This window comes from Heterodontus francisci, chromosome 22 (genome assembly GCF_036365525.1).
Source record: "Heterodontus francisci isolate sHetFra1 chromosome 22, sHetFra1.hap1, whole genome shotgun sequence".
In the NCBI taxonomy this organism is placed as follows: Eukaryota; Metazoa; Chordata; class Chondrichthyes; order Heterodontiformes; family Heterodontidae; genus Heterodontus; species Heterodontus francisci.
The window spans coordinates 34,697,190-34,713,078 of NC_090392.1; the positions used below are offsets into that span (position 1 = coordinate 34,697,190).

The 15,889-nt window shown below is 43.9% G+C and overlaps 4 non-coding genes across 4 annotated transcripts; all 4 read right to left on the reverse strand.

Annotated features, from left to right (window-relative positions):
* Positions 1 to 779: 779 nt before the first annotated feature.
* trnav-aac (transfer RNA valine (anticodon AAC)) lies at positions 780 to 852 on the reverse strand. Its single transcript has one exon. It is a non-coding gene; the product is annotated as a tRNA-Val (tRNA).
* A 3,406-nt stretch (positions 853 to 4,258) lies between these two features.
* trnai-aau (transfer RNA isoleucine (anticodon AAU)) lies at positions 4,259 to 4,331 on the reverse strand. The gene has a single exon. It is a non-coding gene; the product is annotated as a tRNA-Ile (tRNA).
* Positions 4,332 to 11,216: 6,885 nt separating this feature from the next.
* trnav-cac (transfer RNA valine (anticodon CAC)) lies at positions 11,217 to 11,289 on the reverse strand. Its single transcript has one exon. It is a non-coding gene; the product is annotated as a tRNA-Val (tRNA).
* Positions 11,290 to 14,695: 3,406 nt separating this feature from the next.
* trnav-cac (transfer RNA valine (anticodon CAC)) lies at positions 14,696 to 14,768 on the reverse strand. The gene has a single exon. It is a non-coding gene; the product is annotated as a tRNA-Val (tRNA).
* Positions 14,769 to 15,889: the final 1,121 nt, after the last annotated feature.

Consider the following 15,889-nt stretch of genomic DNA (forward strand, 5'->3'; position numbering starts at 1 on the left):
ACTGTCATAACTTAAATAACTTTTTCCCCTCTGCGTGTCATGAACCTTTACCCCTTGTCATAATTGCGGCTGCATGTTAAGAGCTGGGTTATCAAGGTGCTTAAGACACCAAGAATCTGCTGCAGCAGTGGTTAAATTGAAAAGGATTTTTGCCCCTTTTACCCAAGAAGAAATATTTAGGAGGAGCAATTTCCCCCAACTTGTTTCCACCGGAGATTCATCATTGCAACGCAAAGAAAGTTTCAGTCACTTGGCTGTTCTGTAAGAGCTGCTCGGAGGTTCAGTGACCCGGATATCATGTGCCTACGTTTTGCTGAGCCGGTGCTTGGTTGATGGGGAGATTTGGCCCGGGTTGTGCTATTTTACCTCCCCGAGATGGCCAGTAACCTGTTGATTGAGGCAGCAGACTCCACTTGCTGCTGACAGCGAGTAATTGACAGTGCGGGTCAAAATATTGCAGCGTGCCCCTGTCTCAACGACTGTGGAGCTGGTGAAAGTGAATTGCTGATGTGCTTTTGCCTCGTCTGAAATGAGACTAAGATTCGCTGTTACTTAGCAAGCTCGTGTTGCAGGTTTCTATTCTCATCTGAGCCAAATCAAGTGTCACTGCTCGGTTTTGCGGAACTTTCTGCAGCATCAGGACTAGAAAGAGGAGCGAGTGCAAGGCATTGTGCACACAATGTACAAGAGAAAGAGGGCTTTGAGAAATTGCGTTGTGTTCATGGGGAATGTCAATGATTGCATATTTCTTGCGAAGAAGTTTGGGTTCGTTTTGAAAATGTTTCTGCCCAGTTTCGAACTGGGGACCTTTTGTGTGTTAGGCAAACGTGATCACCACTACACTACAGAAACTCAACACGTTACAGCGCTGAGGAAGCTGCAAGTATTGTTAAACTATACAGTCTTAATCGATTTGTGGTGCTTGTTTCATTGAAATGCAATTCCACTGTGACATTTCGCAAGGCTGCAGAGGTATTGACCCAGCCATGGACGATCAGCAGTGCACAACACATCGCCAGTCCATTCAGGCCATCGTACCATTGCCAGTTTTTTCAAAGACTTGCCACTTGGGCCCACTTCCTTTGCTCTGCTTTTCTTTGCCTCTCCTTTCATGCAATTATCCAATTCCCTTTTTTTAAAACTCTCCCTTAAGAAACTAAGTTTGTAAGAGGTGCAGCAGCTGCTGCAGTGTTAATGCACAGTGTGCCATCATTGACAAAGATTCCCTTCCCCAACCACACCAAGACATCCACTTGGGATTCTTGCCAACTTCTGGATTTCATTTCTCATTATTTACTGATTGCACTGACACATATTTGTGTTTTTAAACTCTTTATTTTGATCAAATGAGTCCTTATTTTGCTGAGTTGCTACATACAATGTGATTACCCTCGCAGTAGAATGCGTAACAGAGGCAGTTATATAATGGGGGCGAAGCTTCACTGCAGCTATATAATGTCCTGGTTGGACCCCACCTGGAGTCCTCTGCAGAGTCTGGGCATGCCAATCTATATAGTATACAAATTGGCCTTGGTATACAGGGCAGTTCAGATCCAGCAGAATGTTTGCAGAGTTCAAATGGTTAGATTAGGAAGCCATGTCCCCTCTTCCACAGAGACAGCTGTTGGTTTCCACCTGGTGCCTCACTTGTTTCTGAATTTCAAGGTGTAGAATGAAATCAAGCAACGTAACCCAAGTTTGCAATGCATTCCACGCAATCGTCAAACACATCATTCCTGTCTTCCTCACCTTAGCTGCACAGCCCTCGAAACGTTGCAATCCATGTAACACAGTATTTGTTCCAGGTTTAGGCTTTCAGTAGGATTATAATAATATCTGTGCCCTCATCTTGAAATGAGATTCTCAGCAATATCCAACACAAATTGAATTGCATAGATGACAGGCAAATATAGGAAAACAGGTCAGTATGCAACACAATTCCATGGTGCCCATTTTCAGATGCACAATAGTCATCTTTTCCAGCAAATGAAAGAATTTTTCAGTGAATCATTTGCAAAGTCAGAGTTAATGGCATTTGTGCTTTTCTTTCTTCTTGTTTTGCAACATACTGGCGCCTAAATCCAATTCATGTATATTCATGTTAATTGGGGAGACCAAACGCAGACTGGGTGACCGCTTTGCGGAATACGTCGGCTCAGTCCGCAAGCAGGACCCTGAGCATCCGGTTGCTTGCCATTTCAAGACTGCCCACTGCTCTCATGCTCACATCTCTATCCTGGGATTGCCTCAGTGTTCCAGTGAACATCAACACAAGCTCGAAAAACAGCATCCCGTTGACCGATTAGTTTAGTTTGGTGATACAGCAGTGAAACAGGCCCTTCGGCCCACCGAGTCTGTGCTGACCATCGACCACCCATTTATACTAATCCGACACGAATTCCATATTCCTACCACATCCCCACCTTCCCTATATTTCCCTACCACCTCCCTATACGAGGGGCAATTTATAATGGCCAATTAACCTATCAAGCAGCCAGTCTTTGGCATGTGCGAGGAAACCGGAGCACCCAGAGGAATCCCACGCAGACACAGGGAGAACTTGCAAACACCACGCAGGCAGTGCCCAGAATTGAAAGCGGGTCGCTGGAGCTGTGAGGCTGCGGTGTGAACCACTGCACTCGAGAGCGTGCCGGACTGAATATTGAGTTCAATAATTCCAGAGCATGACGGGGCCCCCATTTTACTTTCATTTATTGTTATTTTTCATTTTTACATTTTTTACATTTTTTTGTATGTTTATTTTATTTCATCTTAGTTTGTTCAGTTTGCTTACCCACTGTTTTTTTTCCTGTTTGTACTTGCTGCTGTTCAATTTTCAGTCCATTAACAGTCCTCTCTGTACTAATGCTTTGTCTTTCAACACACCATTAACATATTGTTTGCCTTTGCTCCATGACCTTCTGGTCAGCTATTCTGTGGCCTTGTCCAATCTACACCTTCTCCTTTGTTATCTCTTGCTCCACCCCCGCTTTACTTGCTTCTAACCTTTGACATTTCTAATATTTGCCAGTTCTGAAGAAGGGTCACTGAGCCGAAATGTTAACTCTGCTTCTGTCTCCACAGATGCTGCCAGTCGTGCTGAGTATTTCCAGAATTTCTTGTTTTTATTTCAGATTTCCAGCATCCACAGTATTTTGCTTTTATTCATGTATATTCTTCCTCGGTTCAATATGAAGGAGCGCTTTGATATTGAGCGGAGCCGCAGTGCATCTCATTTTCAACGCCACCTTGTTAGTGTTCCTGTTACTTGCCAAATGAAGAACAAAATAAAATAATAATTTGGCAGGTCTGCCTGTTTCCTTAGCTTCAGTTACAGAATCAGCCGTGTCCGTCTTTAAGGGAGGCAAAGTACTCCCAGCGGCTCTGCGTGACGCTGAATAGTTATGTTAATCTGCATCAATAAATCCAGGTATGTCTCTGTTACTGACTGAACTAAACGCTAATAAATCTGTGAGCGACTGTCATAACTTAAATAACTTTTTCCCCTCTGCGTGTCATGAACCTTCACCCCTTGTCATAATTGCGGCTACATGTTAAGAGCTGGGTTATCAAGGTGCTTAAGACACCAAGAATCTGCTGCAGCAGTGGTTAAATTGAAAAGGATTTTTGCCCCTTTTACCCAAGAAGAAATGTTCAGGAGGAGCAATTTCCCCCAACTTGTTTCCACAGGAGATTCATCATTGCAACTCAAAGAAAGTTTCAGTCACTTGGGTGTTCTGTAAGAGCTGCTCGGAGGTTCAGTGACCCGGATATCATGTGCCTACGTTTTGCTGAGCCGGTGCTTGGTTTCTGGGGAGATTTGGCCCGGGTTGTGCTATTTTACCTCCCCGAGATGGCCAGTAACCTGTTGATTGAGGCAGCAGACGCCTCTTGCTGCTGACAGCGAGTAATTGGACAGTGCGGGTCAAAATATTGCAGCGTGCCCCTGTCTCAATGACTGTGGAGCTGGTGAAAGTGAATTGCTGATGTGCTTTTGCCTCGTCTGAAATGAGACTAAGATTCGCTGTTACTTAGCAAGCTCGTGTTGCAGGTTTCTATTCTCATCTGAGCCAAATAAAGTGTCACTGCTCGGTTTTGCGGAACTTTCTGCAGCATCAGGACTAGAAAGAGGAGCGAGTGCAAGGCATTGTGCACACAATGTGCAAGAGAAAGAGGGCTTTGAGAAATTGTGTTGTGTTCATGGGGAATGTCAATGATTGCATATTTCTTGCGAAGAAGTTTGGGTTCATTTTGAAAATGTTTCTGCCCAGTTTCGAACTGGGGACCTTTTGTGTATTAGGTAAACGTGATCACCACTACACTACAGAAACTCAACACAGTTGCATCGCTGAGGAAGCTGCAAGTATTGTTAAACTATACAGTCTTAATCGATTTGTGGTGCTTGTTTCATTGAAATGCAATTCCACTGTGACATTTCGCAAGGCTGCAGAGGTATTGACCCAGCCATGGACGATCAGCAGTGCACAACACATCGCCAGTCCATTCAGGCCATCGTACCATGGCAGTTTTTTGAAAGACTTGCCATTTGGGCCCACTTCCTTCGCTCTGCTTTTGTTTGCCTCTCCTTTCATGCAATTATCCAATTCCCTTTTTTTAAAACTCTCCCTTAAGAAACTAAGTTTGTAAGAGGTGCAGCAGCTGCTGCAGTGTTAATGCACAGTGTGCCATCATTGACAAAGATTCCCTTCCCCAACCACACCAAGACATCCACTTGGGATTCTTGCCAACTTCTGGATTTCATTTCTCATTATTTACTGATTGCACTGACACATATTTGTGTTTTTAAACTCTTTATTTTGATCAAATGAGTCCTTATTTTGCTGAGATGCTACATACAATGTGATTACCCTCGCAGTAGAATGCGTAACAGAGGCAGTTATATAATGGGGGCGAAGGTTCACTGCAGCTATATAATGTCCTGGTTGGACCCCACCTGGAGTCCTCTGCATAGTCTGGGCATGCCAATTTATATAGTATACAAATTGGCCTTGGTATACAGGGCAGTTCAGATCCAGCAGAATGTTTGCAGAGTTCAAATGGTTAGATTAGGAAGCCATGTCCCCTCTTCCACAGAGACAGCTGTTGGTTTCCACCTGGTGCCTCACTTGTTTCTGAATTTCAAGGTGTAGAATGAAATGAAGCAACGTAACCCAAGTTTGCAATGCATTCCACGCAATCATCAAACACATCATTCCTGTCTTCCTCACCTTAGCTGCACAGCCCTCGAAACGTTGCAATCCATGTAACACAGTATTTGTTCCAGGTTTAGGCTTTCAGTAGGATTATAATAATATCTGTGCCCTCATCTTGAAATGAGATTCTCAGCAATATCCAACACAAATTGAATTGCATAGATGACAGGCAAATATAGGAAAACAGGTCAGTATGCAACACAATTCCATGGTGCCCATTTTCAGATGCACAATAGTCTTCTTTTCCAGCAAATGAAAGAATTTTTCAGTGAATCATTTGCAAAGTCAGAGTTAATGGCATTTGTGCTTTTCTTTCTTCTTGTTTTGCAACATACTGGCGCCTGAATCCAATTCATGTATATTCATGTTTATTGGGGAGACCAAACGCAGACTGGGTGACCGCTTTGCGGAATACGTCGGCTCAGTCCGCAAGCAGGACCCTGAGCTTCCGGTTGCTTGTCATTTCAAGACTGCCCACTGCTCTCATGCTCACATCTCTATCCTGGGATTGCCTCAGTGTTCCAGTGAACATCAACACAAGCTCGAAAAACAGCATCCCGTTGACCGATTAGTTTAGTTTGGTGATACAGCAGTGAAACAGGCCCTTCGGCCCACGAGTCTGTGCTGACCATCGACCACCCATTTATACTAATCCGACACGAATTCCATATTCCTACCACATCCCCACCTTCCCTATATTTCCCTGCCACCTCCCCATACGAGGGGCAATTTATAATCGCCAATTAACCTATCAAGCAGCCAGTCTTTGGCATGTGGGAGGAAACCGGAGCACCTAGAGGAATCCCACGCAGACACAGGGAGAACTTGCAAACACCACGCAGGCAGTGCCCAGAATTGAAAGCGGGTCGCTGGAGCTGTGAGGCTGCGGTGTGAACCACTGCACACGGGAGCGTGCCGGACTGAATATTGAGTTCAATAATTCCAGAGCATGACGGGGCCCCCATTTTACTTTCATTTTTTGTTATTTTTCATTTTTACATTTTTTACATTTTTTTGTATGTTTATTTTATTTCATCTTAGTTTGTTCAGTTTGCTTACCCACTGTTTTTTTTTCCTGTTTGTACTTGCTGCTGTTCAATTTTCAGTGCATTAACAGTCCTCTCTGTACTAATGCTTTGTCTTTCAACACACCATTAACATATTGTTTGCCTTTGCTCCATGACCTTCTGGTCAGCTATTCTGTGGCCTTGTCCAATCTACACCTTCTCCTTTGTTATCTCTTGCTCCACCCCCGCTTTACTTGCTTCTAACCTTTGACATTTCTAATATTTGCCAGTTCTGAAGAAGGGTCACTGAGCCGAAATGTTAACTCTGCTTCTGTCTCCACAGATGCTGCCAGTCGTGCTGAGTATTTCCAGAATTTCTTGTTTTTATTTCAGATTTCCAGCATCCACAGTATTTTGCCTTAATTCATCTATATTCTTCCTCGGTTCAATATGAAGGAGCGCTTTGATATTGAGCGGAGCCGCAGTGCATCTCATTTTCAACGCCACCTTGTTAGTGTTCCTGTTACTTGCCGAATGAAGAACAAAATAAAATAATAATTTGGCAGGTCTGCCTGTTTCCTTAGCTTCAGTTGCAGAATCAGCCGTGTCCGTCTTTAAGGGAGGCAAAGTACTCCCAGCGGCTCTGCGTGACGCTGAATAGTTATGTTAATCTGCATCAATAAATCCAGGTATGTCTCTGTTACTGACTGAACAAAACGCTAATAAATCTGTGAGCGACTGTCATAACTTAAATAACTTTTTCCCCTCTGCGTGTCATGAACCTTCACCCCTTGTCATAATTGCGGCTACATGTTAAGAGCTGGGTTATCAAGGTGCTTAAGACACCAAGAATCTGCTGCAGCAGTGGTTAAATTGAAAAGGATTTTTGCCCCTTTTACCCAAGAAGAAATGTTCAGGAGGAGCAATTTCCCCCAACTTGTTTCCACAGGAGATTCATCATTGCAACTCAAAGAAAGTTTCAGTCACTTGGGTGTTCTGTAAGAGCTGCTCGGAGGTTCAGTGACCCGGATATCATGTGCCTACGTTTTGCTGAGCCGGTGCTTGGTTTCTGGGGAGATTTGGCCCGGGTTGTGCTATTTTACCTCCCCGAGATGGCCAGTAACCTGTTGATTGAGGCAGCAGACGCCTCTTGCTGCTGACAGCGAGTAATTGGACAGTGCGGGTCAAAATATTGCAGCGTGCCCCTGTCTCAATGACTGTGGAGCTGGTGAAAGTGAATTGCTGATGTGCTTTTGCCTCGTCTGAAATGAGACTAAGATTCGCTGTTACTTAGCAAGCTCGTGTTGCAGGTTTCTATTCTCATCTGAGCCAAATAAAGTGTCACTGCTCGGTTTTGCGGAACTTTCTGCAGCATCAGGACTAGAAAGAGGAGCGAGTGCAAGGCATTGTGCACACAATGTGCAAGAGAAAGAGGGCTTTGAGAAATTGTGTTGTGTTCATGGGGAATGTCAATGATTGCATATTTCTTGCGAAGAAGTTTGGGTTCGTTTTGAAAATGTTTCTGCCCAGTTTCGAACTGGGGACCTTTTGTGTGTTAGGTAAACGTGATCACTACTACACTACAGAAACTCAACACAGTTGCATCGCTGAGGAAGCTGCAAGTATTGTTAAACTATACAGTCTTAATCGATTTGTGCTGCTTGTTTCATTGAAATGCAATTCCACTGTGACATTTCGCAAGGCTGCAGAGGTATTGACCCAGCCATGGACGATCAGCAGTGCACAACACATCGCCAGTCCATTCAGGCCATCGTACCATGGCAGTTTTTTGAAAGACTTGCCATTTGGGCCCACTTCCTTCGCTCTGCTTTTGTTTGCCTCTCCTTTCATGCAATTATCCAATTCCCTTTTTTTAAAACTCTCCCTTAAGAAACTAAGTTTGTAAGAGGTGCAGCAGCTGCTGCAGTGTTAATGCACAGTGTGCCATCATTGACAAAGATTCCCTTCCCCAACCACACCAAGACATCCACTTGGGATTCTTGCCAACTTCTGGATTTCATTTCTCATTATTTACTGATTGCACTGACACATATTTGTGTTTTTAAACTCTTTATTTTGATCAAATGAGTCCTTATTTTGCTGAGATGCTACATACAATGTGATTACCCTCGCAGTAGAATGCGTAACAGAGGCAGTTATATAATGGGGGCGAAGGTTCACTGCAGCTATATAATGTCCTGGTTGGACCCCACCTGGAGTCCTCTGCATAGTCTGGGCATGCCAATTTATATAGTATACAAATTGGCCTTGGTATACAGGGCAGTTCAGATCCAGCAGAATGTTTGCAGAGTTCAAATGGTTAGATTAGGAAGCCATGTCCCCTCTTCCACAGAGACAGCTGTTGGTTTCCACCTGGTGCCTCACTTGTTTCTGAATTTCAAGGTGTAGAATGAAATGAAGCAACGTAACCCAAGTTTGCAATGCATTCCACGCAATCATCAAACACATCATTCCTGTCTTCCTCACCTTAGCTGCACAGCCCTCGAAACGTTGCAATCCATGTAACACAGTATTTGTTCCAGGTTTAGGCTTTCAGTAGGATTATAATAATATCTGTGCCCTCATCTTGAAATGAGATTCTCAGCAATATCCAACACAAATTGAATTGCATAGATGACAGGCAAATATAGGAAAACAGGTCAGTATGCAACACAATTCCATGGTGCCCATTTTCAGATGCACAATAGTCTTCTTTTCCAGCAAATGAAAGAATTTTTCAGTGAATCATTTGCAAAGTCAGAGTTAATGGCATTTGTGCTTTTCTTTCTTCTTGTTTTGCAACATACTGGCGCCTGAATCCAATTCATGTATATTCATGTTTATTGGGGAGACCAAACGCAGACTGGGTGACCGCTTTGCGGAATACGTCGGCTCAGTCCGCAAGCAGGACCCTGAGCTTCCGGTTGCTTGTCATTTCAAGACTGCCCACTGCTCTCATGCTCACATCTCTATCCTGGGATTGCCTCAGTGTTCCAGTGAACATCAACACAAGCTCGAAAAACAGCATCCCGTTGACCGATTAGTTTAGTTTGGTGATACAGCAGTGAAACAGGCCCTTCGGCCCACGAGTCTGTGCTGACCATCGACCACCCATTTATACTAATCCGACACGAATTCCATATTCCTACCACATCCCCACCTTCCCTATATTTCCCTGCCACCTCCCCATACGAGGGGCAATTTATAATCGCCAATTAACCTATCAAGCAGCCAGTCTTTGGCATGTGGGAGGAAACCGGAGCACCTAGAGGAATCCCACGCAGACACAGGGAGAACTTGCAAACACCACGCAGGCAGTGTCCAGAATTGAAAGCGGGTCGCTGGAGCTGTGAGGCTGCGGTGTGAACCACTGCACACGGGAGCGTGCCGGACTGAATATTGAGTTCAATAATTCCAGAGCATGACGGGGCCCCCATTTTACTTTCATTTTTTGTTATTTTTCATTTTTACATTTTTTACATTTTTTTGTATGTTTATTTTATTTCATCTTAGTTTGTTCAGTTTGCTTACCCACTGTTTTTTTTTCCTGTTTGTACTTGCTGCTGTTCAATTTTCAGTGCATTAACAGTCCTCTCTGTACTAATGCTTTGTCTTTCAACACACCATTAACATATTGTTTGCCTTTGCTCCATGACCTTCTGGTCAGCTATTCTGTGGCCTTGTCCAATCTACACCTTCTCCTTTGTTATCTCTTGCTCCACCCCCGCTTTACTTGCTTCTAACCTTTGACATTTCTAATATTTGCCAGTTCTGAAGAAGGGTCACTGAGCCGAAATGTTAACTCTGCTTCTGTCTCCACAGATGCTGCCAGTCGTGCTGAGTATTTCCAGAATTTCTTGTTTTTATTTCAGATTTCCAGCATCCACAGTATTTTGCCTTAATTCATCTATATTCTTCCTCGGTTCAATATGAAGGAGCGCTTTGATATTGAGCGGAGCCGCAGTGCATCTCATTTTCAACGCCACCTTGTTAGTGTTCCTGTTACTTGCCGAATGAAGAACAAAATAAAATAATAATTTGGCAGGTCTGCCTGTTTCCTTAGCTTCAGTTGCAGAATCAGCCGTGTCCGTCTTTAAGGGAGGCAAAGTACTCCCAGCGGCTCTGCGTGACGCTGAATAGTTATGTTAATCTGCATCAATAAATCCAGGTATGTCTCTGTTACTGACTGAACAAAACGCTAATAAATCTGTGAGCGACTGTCATAACTTAAATAACTTTTTCCCCTCTGCATGTCATGAACCTTCACCCCTCGTCATAATTGCGGCTGCATGTTAAGAGCTGGGTTATCAAGGTGCTTAAGACACCAAGAATCTGCTGCAGCAGTGGTTAAATTGAAAAGGATTTTTGCCCCTTTTACCCAAGAAGAAATGTTCAGGAGGAGCAATTTCCCCCAACTTGTTTCCACCGGAGATTCATCATTGCAACTCAAAGAAAGTTTCAGTCACTTGGGTGTTCTTGAAGAGCTGCTCGGAGGTTCAGTGACCCGGATATCATGTGCCTACGTTTTGCTGAGCCGGTGCTTGGTTGATGGTGAGATTTGGCCCGGATTGTGCTATTTTGCCTCCCCGAGATGGCCAGTAACCTGTTGATTGAGGCAGCAGACGCCACTTGCTGCTGACAGCGCGTAATTGGACAGTGCGGGTCAAAATATTGCAGCGTGCCCCTGTCTCAACGACTGTGGAGCTGGTGAAAGTGAATTGCTGATGTGCTTTTGCCTCGTCTGAAATGAGACTAAGGTTCGCTGTTACTTAGCAAGCTCGTGTTGCAGATTTCTATTCTCATCTGAGCCAAATAAAGTGTCACTGCTCGGTTTTGCGGAACTTTCTGCAGCATCAGGACTAGAAAGAGGAGCGAGTGCAAGGCATTGTGCACACAATGTGCAAGAGAAAGAGGGCTTTGAGAAATTGTGTTGTGTTCATGGGGAATGTCAATGATTGCATATTTCTTGCGAAGAAGTTTGGGTTCGTTTTGAAAATGTTTCTGTCCAGTTTTGAACTAGGGACCTTTTGCTTGTGAGGCAAACGTGATCACCACTACACTACAGAAACTCAACACGTTACAGCGCTGAGGAAGCTGCAAGTATTGTTAAACTATACAGTCTTAATCGATTTGTGGTGCTTGTTTCATTGAAATGCAATTCCACTGTGACATTTCGCAAGGCTGCAGAGGTATTGACCCAGCCATGGACGATCAGCAGTGCACAACACATCGCCAGTCCATTCAGGCCATCGTACCATTTCCAGTTTCTTCAAAGACTTGCCACTTGGGCCCACTTCCTTAGCTCTGCTTTTCTTTGCCTCTCCTTTCATGCAATTATCCAATTCCCTTTTTTTAAAACTCTCCCTTAAGAAACTAAGTTTGTAAGAGGTGCAGCAGCTGCTGCAGTGTTAATGCACAGTGTGCCATCATTGACAAAGATTCCCTTCCCCAACCACACCAAGACATCCACTTGGGATTCTTGCCAACTTCTGGATTTCATTTCTCATTATTTACTGATTGCACTGACACATATTTGTGTTTTTAAACTCTTTATTTTGATCAAATGAGTCCTTATTTTGCTGAGATGCTACATACAATGTGATTACCCTCGCAGTAGAATGCGTAACAGAGGCAGTTATATAATGGGGGCGAAGCTTCACTGCAGCTATATAATGTCCTAGTTGGACCCCACCTGGAGTCCTCTGCATAGTCTGGGCATGCCAATCTATACAGTATACAAATTGGCCTTGGTATACAGGGCAGTTCAGATCCAGCAGAATGTTTGCAGAGTTCAAATGGTTAGATTAGGAAGCCATGTCCCCTCTTCCACAGAGACAGCTGTTGGTTTCCACCTGGTGCCTCACTTGTTTCTGAATTTCAAGGTGTAGAATGAAATCAAGCAACGTAACCCAAGTTTGCAATGCATTCCACGCAATCATCAAACACATCATTCCTGTCTTCCTCACCTTAGCTGCACAGCCCTCGAAACGTTGCAATCCATGTAACACAGTATTTGTTCCAGGTTTATGCTTTCAGTAGGATTATAATAATATCTGTGCCCTCATCTTGAAATGAGATTCTCAGCAATATCCAACACAAATTGAATTGCATAGATGACAGGCAAATATAGGAAAACAGGTCAGTATGCAACACAATTCCATGGTGCCCATTTTCAGATGCACAATAGTCATCTTTTCCAGCAAATGAAAGAATTTTTCAGTGAATCATTTGCAAAGTCAGAGTTAATGGCATTTGTGCTTTTCTTTCTTCTTGTTTTGCAACATACTGGCGCCTAAATCCAATTCATGTATATTCATGTTTATTGGGGAGACCAAACGCAGACTGGGTGACCGCTTTGCGGAATACGTCGGCTCAGTCCGCAAGCAGGACCCTGAGCATCCGGTTGCTTGCCATTTCAAGACTGCCCACTGCTCTCATGCTCACATCTCTATCCTGGGATTGCCTCAGTGTTCCAGTGAACATCAACACAAGCTCGAAAAACAGCATCCCGTTGACCGATTAGTTTAGTTTGGTGATACAGCAGTGAAACAGGCCCATCGGCCCAGCGAGTCTGTGCTGACCATCGACCACCCATTTATACTAATCCGACACGAATTCCATATTCCTCCCACATCCCCACCTTCCCTATATTTCCCTACCACCTCCCTATACGAGGGGCAATTTATAATGGCCAATTAACCTATCAAGCAGCCAGTCTTTGGCATGTGGGAGGAAACCGGAGCACCCAGAGGAATCCCACGCAGACACAGGGAGAACTTGCAAACACCACGCAGGCAGTGCCCAGAATTGAAAGCGGGTCGCTGGAGCTGTGAGGCTGCGGTGTGAACCACTGCACACGAGAGCGTGCCGGACTGAATATTGAGTTCAATAATTCCAGAGCATGACGGGGCCCCCATTTTACTTTCATTTTTTGTTATTTTTCATTTTTACATTTTTTACATTTTTTTGTATGTTTATTTTATTTCATCTTAGTTTGTTCAGTTAGCTTACCAACTGTTTTTTTTCCTGTTTGTACTTGCTGCTGTTCAATTTTCAGTCCATTAACAGTCCTCTCTGTACTAATGCTTTGTCTTTCAACACACCATTAACATATTGTTTGCCTTTGCTCCATGACCTTCTGGTCAGCTATTCTGTGGCCTTGTCCAATCTACACCTTCTCCTTTGTTATCTCTTGCTCCACCCCCGCTTTACTTGCTTCTAACCTTTGACATTTCTAATATTTGCCAGTTCTGAAGAAGGGTCACTGAGCCGAAATGTTAACTCTGCTTCTGTCTCCACAGATGCTGCCAGTCGTGCTGAGTATTTCCAGAATTTCTTGTTTTTATTTCAGATTTCCAGCATCCACAGTATTTTGCTTTTATTCATGTATATTCTTCCTCAGTTCAATATGAAGGAGCGCTTTGATATTGAGCGGAGCCGCAGTGCATCTCATTTTCAACGCCACCTTGTTAGTGTTCCTGTTACTTGCCGAATGAAGAACAAAATAAAATGATAATTTGGCAGGTCTGCCTGTTTCCTTAGCTTCAGTTACAGAATCAGCTGTGTCCGTCTTTAAGGGAGGCCAAGTACTCCTCGCGGCTCTGCGTGACGCTGAATAGTTATGTTAATCTGCATCAATAAATCCAGGTATGTCTCTGTTATTGACTGAACAAAACGCTAATAAATCTGTGAGCGACTGTCATAACTTAAATAACTTTTTCCCCTCTGCGTGTCATGAACCTTTACCCCTTGTCATAATTGCGGCTGCATGTTAAGAGCTGGGTTATCAAGGTGCTTAAGACACCAAGAATCTGCTGCAGCAGTGGTTAAATTGAAAAGGATTTTTGCCCCTTTTACCCAAGAAGAAATGTTCAGGAGGAGCTATTTCCCCCAACTTGTTTCCACCGGAGATTCATCATTGCAACTCAAAGAAAGTTTCAGTCACTTGGCTGTTCTGTCAGAGCTGCCCGGAGGTTCAGTGACCCGGATATCATGTGCCTACGTTTTGCTGAGCCGGTGCTTGGTTGATGGGGAGATTTGGCCCGGGTTGTGCTATTTTACCTCCCCGAGATGGCCAGTAACCTGTTGATTGAGGCAGCAGACGCCACTTGCTGCTGACAGCGAGTAATTGGACAGTGCGGGTCAAAATATTGCAGCGTGCCCCTGTCTCAACGACTGTGGAGCTGGTGAAAGTGAATTGCTGATGTGCTTTTGCCTCGTCTGAAATGAGAGTAAGATTCGCTGTTACTTCGCAAGCTCGTGTTGCAGGTTTCTATTCTAATCTGAGCCAAATAAAGTGTCACTGCTCGGTTTTGAGGAACTTTCTGCAGCATCAGGACTAGAAAAAGGAGCGAGTGCAAGGCTTTGTGCACACAATGTGCAAGAGAAAGAGGGCTTTGAGAAATTGTGTTGTGTTCATGGGGAATGTCAATGATTGCATATTTCTTGCGAAGAAGTTTGGGTTCGTTTTGAAAATGTTTCTGCCCAGTTTCGAACTGGGGACTTTTTGCGTGTGAGGTAAACGTGATCACCACTACACTACAGAAACTCAACACACTTACACCGCTGAGGAAGCTGCAAGTATTGTTAAACTATACAGTCTTAATCGATTTGTGGTGCTTGTTTCATTGAAATGCAATTCCACTGTGACATTTCGCAAGACTGCAGAGGTATTGACCCAGCCATGGACGATCAGCAGTGCACAACACATCGCCAGTCCATTCAGGCCATCGTACCATGGCAGTTTTATGAAAGACTTGCCATTTGGGCCCACTTCCTTAGCTCTGCTTTTCTTTGCCTCTCCTTTCATGCAATTATCCAATTCCCTTTTTTTAAAACTCTCCCTTAAGAAACTAAGTTTGTAAGAGGTGCAGCAGCTGCTGCAGTGTTAATGCACAGTGTGCCATCATTGACAAAGATTCCCTTCCCCAACCACACCAAGACATCCACTTGGGATTCTTGCCAACTTCTGGATTTCATTTCTCATTATTTACTGATTGCACTGACACATATTTGTGTTTTTAAACTCTTTATTTTGATCAAATGAGTCCTTATTTTGCTGAGTTGCTACATACAATGTGATTACCCTCGCAGTAGAATGCGTAACAGAGGCAGTTATATAATGGGGGCGAAGCTTCACTGCAGCTATATAATGTCCTGGTTGGACCCCACCTGGAGTCCTCTGCATAGTCTGGGCATGCCAATCTATATAGTATACAAATTGGCCTTGGTATACAGGGCAGTTCAGATCCAGCAGAATGTTTGCAGAGTTCAAATGGTTAGATTAGGAAGCCATGTCCCCTCTTCCACAGAGACAGCTGTTGGTTTCCACCTGGTGCCTCACTTGTTTCTGAATTTCAAGGTGTAGAGTGAAATCAAGCAACGTAACCCAAGTTTGCAATGCATTCCACGCAATCATCAAACACATCATTCCTGTCTTCCTCACCTTAGCTGCACAGCCCTCGAAACGTTGCAATCCATGTAACACAGTATTTGTTCCAGGTTTATGCTTTCAGTAGGATTATAATAATATCTGTGCCCTCATCTTGAAATGAGATTCTCAGCAATATCCAACACAAATTGAATTGCATAGATGACAGGCAAATATAGGAAAACAGGTCAGTATGCAACACAATTCCATGGTGCCCATTTTCAGATGCACAATAGTCA